We start from the raw sequence: 15,812 nt of genomic DNA, 5'->3' as shown, positions 1-15,812 counted from the left end.
ATGCGAATGAAAAGAGAGGTGATATCAATTTGTGTTTTACGTCAAGGCGCTCTTTAACCTGGAGTTGGCGTAGTGCGGATGTCACGGATGCCAGACTGATTCCGGACACGTTGGAGACGCGCAGCATGTTTTTCCGTGCTTCGATCGGAGTGAGATAGAAATGGCTCAATATATTTCATTATGAAGAAGTCAATTTGTGTGCCCAGGGCCGACCACGAATGATGAAAATGTGTTTTGTACAGTACAAAGAGCGTAATTCGCAGTATCCATTCTATGAAGCACTCACAGAACTTGCAAACAAAAACACTATGTCTTTGCATGCTTAGTTATTGTCACGACGGTTACGAAAACGTAAACAAACAAAAAACGAGCCTCACTGCGAACAGGCAACAGGCAAACAGGCAAAGGCAAAGAACAGGCAAAGATTCTACGCGACGTCACATAGAATAAAACTTTATTGGTGCGCTGCAAACGAGCCCCAAACTAGGACTCACGCTCGTACTTCATTTTGATGGTCTTTAACAGCCAACTTAAGTTTTCTTGCCACGTTCTCCGTAAAACTTAGCCTTAAAATGATAGAATACACCATGGTCTGGAAAAGGCGCGCAGCCAGAGCCTTCATAAGAGGGGGGGGGGCATGCGCTGACAAAGGGTCCCCTGATAATAAAACTGGGGATATAAGTGTATATATATATATATATATATATATATATATATATATATATATATACATATATATATATATATATATATATTGTCACGAATGATGAAGGGTCAAAGCAAATAACCTCAAAAATATATAAGCCTAAAAAAGTTGATGCATATATACATATATATATATATATATATATATATATATATATATATATATATATATATATGTATATATATATGGCGCATTTCTACCTTTTATGACTGAAATCAAGGGATTAACATAGCCAAGCCACGTTTGTATACAAATGTTCAACAGTCAGTCAGAATCGAACAGTGACACAAATCACACAAACCATAAATGGGAAGCCATCAAAAAGTCCAGGATAGCAGCGTCCAGTGTTCATATCGTCCAGAATCGCAGCTTCCAGTGTTCATAACGTCCAGAGAACGTCCAATTCCTTGCCCATTGGGGGCGTTCATAAGGTCCAGGTACGCAATGTCCAGAGTCGTGAAGTCCAGTGTTCAAAACATCCAGTATCCATGGCAACCAGGCTAGTTTGGATTCCTGCTGCTACATAACACTACAGAAGCATTTTGGAGTCCTACCGCCATTTCCCTCTTTTGTCAACAGATTGCACAGTCAACCTGTCATTCCACTGATGATCACGTGATGCGTACGGTCAATCATGGTTACTATAAATTACCCAGACGCCTGTCGGTCGTGACCGGCCTGCGCGCGGCCGCGCCCCGGGCTCGCCGGCGGACTAGGCGCAGGCGGCGCGGCCGGAGAGAAGGAGGGCAGCACGGGCTTGGCAGGGACCGCTGCGCCCGCGGAGTAAGCGGGCTCTCCCGCCCTGCGGCTGCTGCCTGGGCCCCAAATGCCGGGGTACACTTAGTTGCTCAGGGGCCCTGCATATTGGTATCGGGCTCTTTCCACTTGATTGGAGTACCCCGTGCTGTTGCTGGGGCTCCATATAAGGTAACACTCCGAGGCACTCGATGCTCGTGGGCCGTCTTCATTCACCTATATCTCTTTCCTTTTTTGAGCTTATTTGCTGAAGTCCCTTCACTTGCCAAAGCTCTCTCTGTGAACCTGCCCGGCGCTCTTGATCACACAGAGGCGTTAATTCATTTACACCGATCTTCGGCTAGTGCCCTTTGTTCAGGGGATCCTGTACTCCGGCCGGACCCTACATGTTGGCCTGCCGGGGTGCCCCCGATCGTTCAGGGGTCGCACAATATTGGTGTTAGGTTCTTCTCGCTTGTTATGAGGGCCGTTCACTGTTCACTGGAACCTCTTTGTTGGCCTGCCACGGTAGTGGTCGAATGCTCAGGTACCGTCCTTATTTGTCTCGGGTTTTTCCATATTATAGGAGGGCCTACGCCATTGACGGGGGCCTAAATCTTAATCATTTTTATTGGGGCTTTACTTCTTACCGACTGATGACTGAATTTGTGGCTATGCCGATTACGCCGATGATTTCGTTCTTGTCATTGTCCAACATAATTTTACGCGCCGCCGGCGTCGTGCATCTTATTTCCATTGTTTATTGAGTTTGTGACTTTTGTTATATTTGTACGTTACGTTTTAATATATTTTCAAGGATAGGATATTCTGTATTCCTCTGCAACACACAAAGCAAAAATTCTGTATTAGTCCTCAGCCATCAGCTGATCTCATCAACCACCCGGCTAGCTGTATATAAGCTAGAAATGAATCCTGTGCCTGATTTTGATGGTATTTAGCAGGACATTTAAATGTATGCTGCCATGTTTTCTTCGAAATACCTAGCCTTAAAATGACAGGATCCACCATGATCCGACGAAAATGAACAAGCTCCATGTATTTGCATACAAAGTACGTTTGGTTTCCCAGAGCTGTGCGCAGTATGCCAGGTTCCCGTATACGAACTGCATACATAAGAATATTAAAACTCAATGGCCGGAATACGAGGATTTTTTGTGGATACAGCTCTGAACCCTAAGAAGCTCGCAAAGTAAAAGGACTTCTCCAGTTTTCTAGCATTTTCGCAGTGCACATGTGAGGAGATTTAATTACATTGAAGTTTGCTGCTTCCAATCATTCCGATATGGTGTGGTGTCAGTTCTGGCTTGTGCTTTTGACCAAATCGCTCATAGCTTTTACTAATGATGTATGCATATATATATATGTATATATGCTTTTATGGCGACAGACACACGAAGCTCACAGAACTTGCACGGTATGTGACTGGTGACTGACTCTTCAACATATCTGGCTCTTCATTTCATTTCGGCACCCTAGGCGTGCAGAAGATATCATTAGCACCACACACTGTGAATAACACAATCAACGCAGCAAATCACAGCACTGCATGCCAACCACCCAAAGCCCGCGCCATTCATCAGTGTCTTGTTCCTTGTCTAAGTGATTTATTTGTGATCCTGCTCCAAAGAGATAATTCAGTAGTTTGATTCATTTCTTTGTTTAGAAGTCGTTTGTGGTCCTGATTGAGTAATGCATCCAGAATGTCGAGTTTCATTGCTTTGTGTGTAGATGACAGAATTGCAGTGTTTTGTGTAAGCGCTCGGCGCGAGAGGAGAGTATTGTGGTCGGGCTGTACATGATGCCCTGGTGCCCCCTCCGTGAGGTGTTCTGTGAGACGTCAGAAAAAACTATTTTAGTTACACCATTGTAGCATACGGAAACTTGCAGCAACACCTGACAGTGGTCAACAGACGGGTGGAAATGATCAAGTATCCAAATCAGTACTTTCCAACGCTTTATGGAGTCAATGGGCATGCGTGTAAAATGTGTCCCCTCGCCGGATGTTAAATTAGTGCAATTTTTAGATTCGTAGTCGGGATGGACTATGGGAAGGCGCAATGGGAAGGTGCAATGGCGCAATCTCTCTTGCTCGTAATGTTGCAACTGCTGAATCCGTTCAGAGAATCATCTGGTCGGCCAACTAAATTGCATTCGTAAAACGTTCTGGTCAGCAGCTGAAGGCACTGCGTCCCATGCTGGGATCTCCAGCGACTTTTAGGCTAGTCATAGCCCACAGGACCGTACGGAGACCCTCAGAAGGATGCATCACAACCGGTCCCCTCCTTGATGCGGCTGGGCCTCTAACTGAGACATCCAACAACGGATCGGCGCAGGGGCCCTCGCTGGTGCAAACAGGCTCTCTACTGGCACGGAAAGTCCAATAATTGGCATCGAGACACTAATACGCCTCTTCGGTCCCTGCTTGAAATGGTGCAGAAGATCCCTCGTCCGGTTCTGGTGTCCCTGGCTGACACAGGTCTCTCCACTGTCTCAGTGAACATGAGAACTCCTTTTCGCGCTCGCATGTCGTAGCAACAAAAACCTCGACGCCAGGCGTTGCAGTCTCTGTAGGCCGCGCAGCGTCTGCCCGCGGCTAATATTAGACCGCGGCCATCAAATGAATGAAGATGATGACTCATTTGAAAGAAGTGCCTTTGAACGCTTCAAGACATACTGTCGCACAGGTGGGGATATTCCGGGCGCATATTTCACCTGTGCGCTTCTTAGGTTGATAATGATTACGGATTGGCATTTACAGCACCGCCAAGTGGTGCTGGAGTCTGGTGGTGGAACTGGAAGAGTAAAGACCGGAGCTTTATTTTTAATTTTGCTGTAACTGTCAATCTGTCCAAAGGACAGCCAAAAAGTTACAAAAATGTTTTATATGCATATATATATATATATATATATATATATATATATATATATATATATATATATATATATGCGCGCGCACACACACACACACATATACATATATATATATATATATATATATATATATATATAAATCTATTCGAGATCACATGTCGGTTGGACCACCCCCACACACCGGCGAGCTGCCGCACACAACGCCGACAGAGAGAGACTTCCGCCCCACGTGCCCGAGCAGCACCTATTGTACTCGGTTAGTTTCTACGGAAACTGCAGTTCAGGTCATCACCGTCCTTGCTCCTCAAAATTGCGGTCGTGTTATTGGTTAAAACTAGCTGGCGAACGGCGCCCGCCCATTGGCGTTATTTGCCATGGCCGTTTGTTTTTACGGAAACTGCAGTTCAGGTCATCGCCGTCCTTGCTCCTCAAGATTGCGGCCGTGTTATTGGAGCTTAACGGTGCACTCAGCTGCTTAGGCCATTTGGCGTCGCTTGCCTCTCACCCTGATGGGAAAGGCGGGCACCGCGGGGAATTGAACCACGTGCCTTTGGTTTCCCAGATGCGCAGCGGTTAACGCAGGCTACACTCGGCAACCGGTGCGCAGGCTCAGACCTTTTGGTTAGATTTGTTTCACTCGTCGACGGCGCAAAAGAATGCACGTTTTCAGGCAAGGATGGGATGGCCCTGTGCGTTTTTAAACTCTCACCCTACTCTGTCCACCACTAATGCAACCCCTTATTTCCGGGAAAGGGGCCCCCTTGAGTAGAACACAACCGGACATATTATTGTTACCGGTCAAGGGCTGAAGAGTCATTCTGTCCCACCGTGGTGTGTTTTCCGGCCATCTTTCTGGAGACGCCGGGCTGGATCCCCTGGCCGATCCGAAGACACTTAGAGGGATATATTGTATCACGTTGGTCCGCTCCCCGACGCGAGAGGCCTTCTGACCCGTGCAGTTGACCCTGGATCGACGCAGGAACCCTCATTAACGCAACAACTTCCCTGACCGTTGCAGGTGGTCAAATGATTGACACATAGATTCCAGTTTGTCTTAATGGATCCGTGCTAGAATTGGGTTGAACGGCCCGCCGCTGGATACCGGAGGCCCTGGCTGGCACAGGACCCTCCCATTGCCTTCATGTGAGCGCTCATCACAAGTTCTCATGTTTCGTTTTATTGTCAGAAGGCACAGGCGTAGGAATGTTTCAAAAAGTGGGGAAGCCAAGCTCAGGGTGTACTTAAGGAACCTTTTCTGGAAAGCAAGCCCGATGACGGGGGAGGGGTGCAGAGATGAAGTTTGTTAGCGCTCTTTATTGGAATGGCATGGCTGCTATGACTCATATGCGTCTAGAGCTGTTTCTTACTGGTGCACAATCTTGTCTATTCGACTCCTCTATGTCATTCGGCAAACAAGGCTATCCAGCTTCCTGAGATTATTTGTACATTTTAGCATTGTCTTCCCTGAGGAGGCGAAATTCCACGAGCGGGTAGGCATTTTGGGTTACTGAGGACGCATCTGCCTCCGCAGGGTAGGTGCCAAAATACGGCCTGGTCATAGGCTGGCGAGAATTTTTAACGTGAATCGATGGCTCACAGCGCGACAGATTTTTAATGCACCTTCATTTCGCTAGCTGCTTTTCAAGAGATCAGACTTGTCTCAGCATGTCAGGCGGAAACCGGTTCGGAAGCTTGAAGTTACCAAAAACAATGTGGCAAAAATAATAAAACTGGAGACTCTCTTTTAAAAACCAAGCCACATAATGAAGGCCTGTCTGTCATATGTTCCTTATCTTGGCTCCGCTTCAGTCCGACGTCAGCGGTCACTACCCTGGTCCGGCTGTATACTGGATGACTGACTGCGAACTGATCGTGTGGCTGCTTTGTTGCATATTTCTGAATCAGCATTACTACTAACTGGTGTGGGACTATATGTTGGACGCCTGCAACAGCATCTTTTTCTGAACTATCTTCTCTTACACCGCACCACCCCAGGAAAATAGCCTCCGGGAAGCTGCCTGCCTAAGGTATGAATTGGTCTAACGAACATTTCATTGTCCGTCAAGCAACGAAGACGACTTGATCTGCTTTTGCGTGTAGGCAGGGGCGTAGTCATGGCCTCACCAAGGGGAACACAGGGTGGACAAAAGCCTCTGTTAAGGTGACCCCAAAAATCTCCGGATATAGCTTACTTGTTAACAAGGGACACGGTTTCTTGTCTCTTTTATATTTTTACATCGTAACCAGAACAGAGACCAGAAGCTACCGTAATATCAATCATGTTTGCATTTTGAAGTCAATAAACTGCAGAAATTAGGCGTTGAACGACCCCATGGAATAATTCACCGGCACCCTTAATTTACAATGGCTTAGTAGACTTTTTCTAAACCGACAGAATTCAGAAGCTTTGTAAGAATATTGTACCTGGGTTTGGGATTGTACATTAAGAACATTGCGAAGGTAGGTTAGATCGATATATTTGATCCCAATTTAAAGATGAAGATTTGATTGCAGATCAAGTGGTCAGCGATGTGTATTAGCATAGCCAAGTCATGTTCGTCTGGAACTGCCCATTATTCAGCCAGAATCGACTCGTGATACATATTATATGACGGGATTTTTTCATGCGCGCTCGCAAATCCTAGCAACAAGAACCTCGACACCAGGCGTTGCAGTCTCCATAGTCCACGGAATGTTAGCCCAGTGGCTAATTTTTAGCTTTGACTCACCGGTAGACGAAAATGATGACGCTTTTGAAATAATTACCTTAAAGGTAATTATTGCACTTAAATCGATAAGTAATACAAGTTATGTGACATAATGTTGGGCATGAGCACTCGCAAATCTTAGAAGCAAAAACCTCGACTCCAGGCGTTGCAGACTCCGCAGGCCACGCCGCGTAGGCCCAGCAGCAAATACTGAGCCGTGGCCGTGGGTGGACGAAAATGGTGACGCTTCTGAAAAAGTATCTCTGAATGCTTAATGACATCAAATCTTACATTAAGAAGGCACTCGGGGCGCATATTTCATGTGTGCCATTTTTAGACTGATATTAAGAACGGATTGACCGTTAAAGCACCGCGAAGTGGAGCTGGAATCTGGTGGTTGAACTGGAAGAGTAAAGGTGTTTTTTTTATTTTTCGTGTTTCTGTAACTATCAATCTGTCCAGAAGACAGATTAACACGGCGTCCGTCGTCTGGTGGTACTTGCAGTGGCCGAAACCGTTCGGTTTTACGGAAGCAGCAGCCCAGGCCATCGTTGTCATTGCTTTCGAGGTTGCGGGCGGGCATGTTCAAAGCTTTTGATGTAAATTGTTTCGCTAATCCATTCTGAAAAGTAAATATTCTCAGGCCAACAGGGGATGGCCTCGCTCCTTTCTTAAACCCATTTCGACCCACCTCATTCAACAATAGGAAAACGCCCACTCCGCTCAACAATAATAAGACCCTTTATTTCCTTCTGGGCAACGGGCCCCTTGAGTAGAACACTAACGGCGAATGACCGCTTCCGGTCAAGGGCTGCGGGGCCATTCTGTCCTATCGCGAAGTGTCTTCTAGCTGTCATTCTGGCGACACGGGCAGTATCTCCTGGTCGATCCGAAGGCCATTAGAAGGATATATAATATCCCATTGTTCCCGTCCCTGACACGGGAGGCCTCTGACCCGCGCAGTTGGCCCCGGATCTGCGCAGGAACCCCCATGAACGCAACAACATCCCTGATCGACGCAGGTGGTCCAATAATTGTCACCTAGACTCTAGTTCCATGTCCTTTCTGTGTTCATCAGAGACATTGAGGACCCCTGAACTAAATTGTAGATGAAAGAGGATGCCAAATTTGTATCAACATGGCTAATCTTTGTGTATCTTGAAATGTTCAAGATGCAGTCAGAATTGATAAATTATAAAAAATTATGCAATATGGTTTCCAACATGCGCGTTTGCAAGTCGTAGCAACAAAAAGCCTCGACGCCCGGCGTTGCAGTCTCCATAGGCCGTGCGGCCTTGTGGCTGCGACATAAACGATGGGCAGTGAGCAAACAAATAAGATGGGGCATCTTGAGGAAGATGTCTGGTGAAAAATGTAAACAGGCATGTGTGCTAGATGAAATGCAAAAATAAGATAAACACAACCTTAATCTCAAAAGCGGGGGGGGGGGGCAGTTAACACTGCTGCCCCCCACCCCCTCGAAAAAGGGGGGCATGGCCACCTGGCCCCCCTGTTCCTACACCCATGCAGAGGGCCCGGATCAACACAAGAGGCCCTCTGTCATTCGGGCCCCAGTCTCTGTCCTTGTTGAGCAAATAGTTCTCTGACCGATTCGAGGTCCCTTGTTGACACAGACAATACAATCTGGCACTGTCGGCCCCTTACGACATACGAGCCCCGACCAATGTGAATGCCGGATCTGGCCTTGACCCTGCTTGGGAAAAGTGCCTCCAGACCTCAGACCAACAGGGAACATGAATTTCCCGCATGACTTGTTGCCGACAGGTGCTTTTGGCGCACTAAGGGACTTAACCTGGAATTTCCCCATCCCATCCCGCTCGCCGCCTAAGCATATTACTTCTAAAATTAAAACATAAGCACAAAAGCATACATTTCGTTCCTGTTCGGAACTCCTCACTTCCAGAGCCACACGGAATTCCCTCTGGCGCATGTGCAGAAACTAAGGCTTACAGTCTTACCTCATAGATGTCACTATATGCGTCAACCGTCTGTGCCCGCAGGCTGCTGCCGATTTCCCCACGTTACCGCTCCCGCAGTGCGTCAGGCCCGCTGGAGTAGTGAGGGCGCTGTACGCTGGAGGTGGAGGCGTTGTGATAGGGTGTGCTGAACTGGAGGCTGTGAAATCTAGCGATATATTGCTTCAGGGAGATAAGGTATCAGCGTCGCCTTGATAATCAGACGGAAAGATATCGGCACGCTCGACATGCATCCGCAAGGCTTCTTGGGTGTCCTGGCGATCATTGCAGGTGAGTCAGCGTAGTTATCTTCCGCACCGACGTGCCTTTGTCGTAACTGTCTGCAGACATTTGTGATCAGAAGTGAGGCGGTAGTGGCGGTCCATGGGTTTGTTTTATGATGGTATGAATTCAAGTGCGCCAGCCACGCATCCGAAAGATTCTGGCGCCAACGCTCAAGGTCATGTAGAGGCACTTACCTGCCGCGGGAAGACCCTCAAGCGCTACATGTGATTGAGAAAAAAAAACTGTTGAATATGAATTAGGGGCTGCCTGATATGCAGAACTAATTTTAATTTAGTTCAACCTCAAACCATCTGATGACAAATCAGTACATGCCTGCCCCATTACCAGCTGCGAGCATTCGTTGAAGGGATCGCTGGCAGGACTACTCCAGGCCGAACCGAAAAAAAAACACATTACGTCGAACATGTGGGGTGCAGCAGCGACATCGCGGCACAAATTCCAGGTTACGTGCGTAGTAAATCGGAGTGCATAGTTTGGCGTATGGTTGCTGCCAATTTCAGCGCGTAGAGAGTCAATATTTGGCAGGGAGTTATGATCCTGTAAAGGTAATTTCGGGTGAGGATACACCAAGAGCATTCTTCATGCAAAAATAACTTTGAAATTAGGCCCAAGGGGGCCCGTACTGAGGTCGGCGCACAGAAGCGCGAGGTTCATTGCACTATTAATTACCGTGCAGCACGCCGTTGTCGATTAGGTCTCCTGCGCAGTGGACAGATGTTTTGCAGATTAGACCCAAGGAAGGTAATTGCTAAACGATTGGTGCGGTTGCTTGTAACAGTTGAGCTCGATGACAGTTTCTGCTGAACGTGTAATTTCCCAGGCTATTGGAGCTTTATAGGTACATGGATGATACAAACATAATTAGAGTACACACGGCTATCAAGTAAGGATTTAAGCATTCGACCCACCGGAAAGTCGTTTAATTCGAATGTGTGGGCGGTAGCGGTATCAATCTTCCATGTTGCCGCACGTTGGCTCTTATGCCGCGATAAGTTATGGTCGGCTTTTGATGCAGCTACATTGAAGGCGAGAGCCATTTAGTGTTGTTTGCTAATATGTCACGAGGATGTGATGCTATAACGTTACGGCGAGATCGGATGAGGAACGACGTTCCAGCTTCGCCATGTCTGCTATCCCAGCGTTTCCTTGGGTCGATTTTTAAAAAATCAAAATCACAGCCCCGTAGCCCAGACAAGCTATACATATAGCTGTGTAGTAACTCCTTCAAGCGTAAACGCAGGGACGTTTTTGGAGCTGGAGACGGCGGGCTCAGGAAAACGTCTGACGAAGGCAGCACCCAGAACGCGTCGGATTTCAGCCCATGGATTTACGTCTAGTTTTGAGCACTTGGTGCTCAGATGCCGCGAGACTCGGTCAATATTTCGCCTGCGTTTTGACTCCTATTCCATTGTTATGCGTTAGGCATATAAGGTGTAGGGCCGAGATGAGTTATGATGCCCTCCCAGCGTGAGTATTGGGCGCCCAGCCTCCCGGTCTGGGACGGGGGGGGGGGGGGGGGGGGTCTGGGAGTCACGGGGTCCGACGATTACCGCGCCGCGGCTTGTTCTCTGCACAAGGCTGATGTAAAATGCATGAGTCGTATGAGCGTCGACTAGAGAGAGATAACCGGAAATGGTTCAGTCCCTCAGCTTGGTAGGACTTCCATTATTGGCCCTGTTCCTGCAGAACAAGACGAGATCGTGATGCCAAGAAATGTGATTCCAACAACAGATGTCGAGCAGATATTTTGCCAGGTTTGCTTTAGTTCCTTCTCCAGCGGATTTGCCACAACGCTACTACCGTAAATGCTGCCGTGTGCGAGCACCACCAAGAGGTTTTCGACTCCCATAAATCTGGGGTCAAAGCCGAAGCTTTCCGAAACTTGTATGGCGTGAGGAGTGAACATCTGACAAAACAGAATGTCACGTGGATCAGGAGTTGCCCCTACTTTCTGTTCATTTTGACATGGAGATTAGTCTCTGCCCGAGGCTAGCCGAAACCACGTCATAACGGTATTATCTACAGCCCAGAACAGTAATTTGTAGGCGCTATCTTTTAATCTGTCCCTGTTTTATGGCAGGTCGTGACATGAGTGTAAATAAATTGCCAGTCGCACTAGCCGAGGTAAAAAAAAATAAAATGGAACAGGTCTGGGGCTCAAATAATGATAGCAGCCAGGACACCAGCCGGGGTGGCTCAAATTCCTTTTCATAACAGGCTTCAGATAATCTCTTAACAACAAGCCGTAGCATTCAGAGCCGGTTCCAACACGGCCGTTCGTCGGGTGTTTTGTTGCCCTCCGGAGTTGGCTTTGGAAGTGAACCTACGCTAATAGATTGAGCAAGCGCCCATTGTCATTCCTGGCTGAAATGGTCAATAGAGAACATAAAGGCAGCCGGCCATTCCGGACGATAAAAGGTGTTTCGTAACTGCACCGTCGACCCAGCGCGGCAGGGCTCCCCTGGTGGCGTCCGCCATGACCCCCGCCCGCCGCACCAGCGCTGTCTCGCTGGCCCGCCGGCCCACCGCACCAGCACCAGTGCTGTCTCGCTTGGCCGCCGGCCCGCCGCACCAGCACCAGCGCTGTCTCGCTGGGCCGCCGGCCCGCCGCACCAGCACCAGCGCTGTCTCGCTGGGCCGCCGGCCCGCCGCACCAGCACCAGCGCTGTCTCGCTGGGCCGCCGGCCCGCCGCACCAGCACCAGCGCTGTCTCGCTGGGCCGCCGGCTCGCCGCACCAGCACCAGCGCTGTCTCGCTGGGCCGCCGGCCCGCCTCATCAGCACCAGCGCTGTCTCGCTGGGCCGCCGGCCCGCCTCATCAGCACTAGCTCTGTCTCGCTGGGCCGCCGGCCGGCCGCACCAGCACCAACGCTGTCTCGCTGGGCCGCCGGCCCGCCTCATCAGCACCAGCGCTGTCTCGCTGGGCCGCCGGCCCGCCTGATCAGCACCAGCGCTGTCTCGCTGGGCCGCCGGTTCGCCGCGCCAGCGCCCTCGTTCTCCCGTGCTCGCCGACGCTTCGCGCCATTACCCGCGGCGGTTGGGTGCACCTCCGCGCGAACCTCAGCCGGAGGCCTCCCCCAGCGTTGATCGCGGGACAGCACGTGGGCACGCCTGGTGTTGCGCGCGGTGCAGCGGAGGGCGTGGTGGCTGCAGACGCTATTGGGATGTTTGTCGCGCCCGTTTGGCGTCCGTTACGACGGGTGCCCGCCGGGCGTCGCCTGCGGAGACTCCTCTTGCTGTCTCCGGCTCGGTTGTGTTCTCCACGGATCTCCGCAGGGCGACTGGTCGGTGTGGTACAACCGCCCACGCTCTGACCGGCCTTCCTGAGATGTTTCCCTGTCTCGTCGCGGAACGGGGGGCGGGGGGAGGGGAGTGACCTTGTGGGACGCATACCTGGCGGAGAGAGGCGACCTGCCGGTAATTACCCGGCCCCCAGCCGAGCCGAGCCGGGCCGGGCCGGGCCGACCCCTGGGTCGGGGTCAACCACCTCGGCACCCAGTCGGCTCGGCGCATTTGGGGGTGAGGAGCGAAGGTGATGTGATGTGTGTTTCGGGTTGGCACACGCCTTTCGTCGGTGAATTGCTGCTTTGGGCTCCAGTCATCATCGACGCTCCGTGCCGTGTCTGTCCGGACAGCGCCGGCTGGCTGGCTGCAGACCGGGGTCACGCTCCGCGCCGTGGCTGTCGCGAGAGCGCCGGCTGGCCGGCTGCAGACCGCGCCACGCTCCATGCCGTGGCTGTCCGGACAGCGCGGGCTGGCCGGCTGCAGCCCGGGCCACGCTCCGTGCCGTGGCTGTCGTGAGAGCGCCGGCTGGCCGGCTGCAGACCGCGCCACGCTCCGCGCCGTGGGTGTCCGGACAGCACCCGCTGGCCGGCTGCAGACCGCGCCACGCTCCGTGCCGTGGCTGTCCGGACAGCGCCGGCTGGCCGGCTGCAGCCCGGGCCACGCTCCGCGCCGTGGCTGTCCGGACAGCACCCGCCGGCCGGCTGCAGCCCGGGCCACGCTCCGTGCCGTGGCTGTCCGGACAGCGCCGGCTGGCCGGCTGCAGACCGGGCCACGCCCCGTGCCGGCCGGAGCGCGGTCGTCACCGGCGGCCGCCGTGCGCAGGTGACGAGGGCAGACGTGTCCGGGCTACACTCCACTGGCTGTGCCCAGTCGGCCACAGTGCCGCCGCCGCGCCGAGTGGAGGTGCCAGCGGGGTGCTGAGCATTGCGGCACGTTAAACTTGCGCCACTAAACTCTGCCGTTGCCTGGAATTGCGCGATCGGATGGTAGGGGTCAGGGCTTACACAACAAGCCCTGCTTAACGTGAGCTCTGACCCCAGAAATTCATCGATTCAAAGGGCTCGGCTCAAATCTTAAAAAATATAGAAGCGTAAGTGGCGAGCGTGAGACAGCTTAACTTGCGGTATGATACAGGAAATGGTACGGCCCTCCGACATTTATCCAAACTTTGAAATGTATATATATATATATATATATATATATATATATATATATGTGTGTGTGTGTGTAATCATATGCAGTTTATAAGAAAAATAGTCGCCCAACCTATAGTAACTTGGCTGATTTTGTGCAGGAACGCTGAATCTGGGTAATTGCAGGCTGAATATGACTGTATAGTTGGGGACGCGAATTATAAACGTGCGTGCCTTAATTCCCCAGAATTGTACATTTTGGCTTGCTATGGTATTTTAAGACATGCCTTCACAGTTGTAATTACTGGCGTGTTTTGGCAGGTTTCATGTGGAGGGACACTGTTTAACAGTGTTCCGGTAACCGGGCGGCGCCTGATGATTTATCCCTTCCGATGGAGGTCCACTGCTATTGTCCAAATGGTCCAATGGTGGTCCACTCTTATGATGGTTCACTCCATGGTTGACATGGCCCAATGCCGGTCCATTCCTATGCTACATACGGTTCCATGGCGGTCCACTCGTGCCGCGATGCCTGTGGTCCAGGAATGCGGCCGGTCCCACGTGCCGGCGCGTTCCCACTCTAACCGCCGCCCCCCTTGTCCCCTCCCCCCTGCCACCGCCCCCCTGCCGGCCGGGTAATTGGCGGCGGAGCCTGCGCTGCCTCCGGAGCCACGTGGAGGTTTGCGCTGCCTCCGGAGCCGCGTGGAGGCCTGCGCTGCCTCCGGAGCTGCGTGGAGGCCTGCGCCGCCTCCGGAGCTGCGTGGAGGCCTGCGCCACCTCCACCGTGGAATGGACGCTGGCCCGGGCTTCCGCGGCGCCAGCTACGGTGTTGTTCAAATGCCGAAAGGAATCATCTACAATTTTGTGGATTGACTCGAATTGGATTGACATTCCATGTTTTCCCAACCGCCGTTTTCACGTAATTAGGAGGTGCGTTCCTGGAATGACGCCGATGTGGCGCGAGGGGCGGCGCGGACCGGTGATGGCACCTACGAGGGTAGAGGGCGTGTCCAGCCCCAGTTGCAGATGATGGACAGCTGTATACGCGCTAACACGGCTGTCGCGAGGTGGCACCGGTGTCGATTTGTATTATCTTGGGTAAAATTGGGCCACTGCCCCCCCTTCCATGTCCCATTTGTCCCCCCCCCCCCAACGGTGAGGTTAGCCCCGAACCTTCTGGCGCCGAACTGAAGCAGAAATGAGCGATCAACATTATGCCAATGGTGAAGGCTTCTACTAGTTGTTTCACAGGTAAAGGACCAAAAAAAAAAAGAAAATTGCAACGCAAACGCATTGCAAATATCAACTTCAGTTGATAATTTCCTGTTTTTTCGGCATGATACGCAATTTGAGTTACACTATTATTAATGTCTTGTTGACTTTGGTCTACTTATGTGCTATTTGCTGTTTGGGCATTAATTGACGATGTTTTATATTCTACAGACTGCAGCAAGTTGCGAGATTTTATTTTGAAATCATAAGACGAAAACAAACTGGTGGCAATTATAGCCCCCAATATAAGCCCCCAACCGCGATCCGGTTATTAGCACTTTCAATTCGAAAGAACCGTTGGAATGTGCTGACCTCCACTTGGATGGGAATACTCGATGGAAAAGTTACGAGAACTTGACGATCGACATGAACAGTCCTGCACATCAACTTGTACCTTTTACTCCCGAGACTGCACACGTTTAAGAACGTCTGAAGCCGCGTAATACTGACCTTCCGTCGATACCGGAACCTGGTTCCGACGATCGACGCTAAACAAACCGTTGATGCCCAACATCAACGTCTGCCGCCAAAAAAGAGCGAGGAAACGTATTTGAGCTGGGATGTAGTTTTCTATTCGGTTAGGGGGCGGGCTTGGTGATTCAAAATTCATAATGTTGGGAGGAAAATGGGTTAAATCTGAGGAGAGACCAGTTTGTTAAGTATATTTATGATCAGGTTTTCCGCTCACAGCCCCGGCCTATTTTGCGAAGTTACAATCCATGGGAGTTCAGAGCGGGGAGCTCTTCATCCCATTTCACCCAGGGGGCTCGTTTTGCTAAACTGGAGTCTCTGCGCCAGTT

This window comes from Pollicipes pollicipes, unplaced genomic scaffold, assembly GCF_011947565.3.
Source record: "Pollicipes pollicipes isolate AB1234 unplaced genomic scaffold, Ppol_2.1 Scaffold_2555;HRSCAF=2994_pilon_pilon_pilon, whole genome shotgun sequence".
Taxonomy (NCBI): domain Eukaryota; kingdom Metazoa; phylum Arthropoda; class Thecostraca; order Pollicipedomorpha; family Pollicipedidae; genus Pollicipes; species Pollicipes pollicipes.
This window is presented reverse-complemented; position numbering follows the sequence as displayed.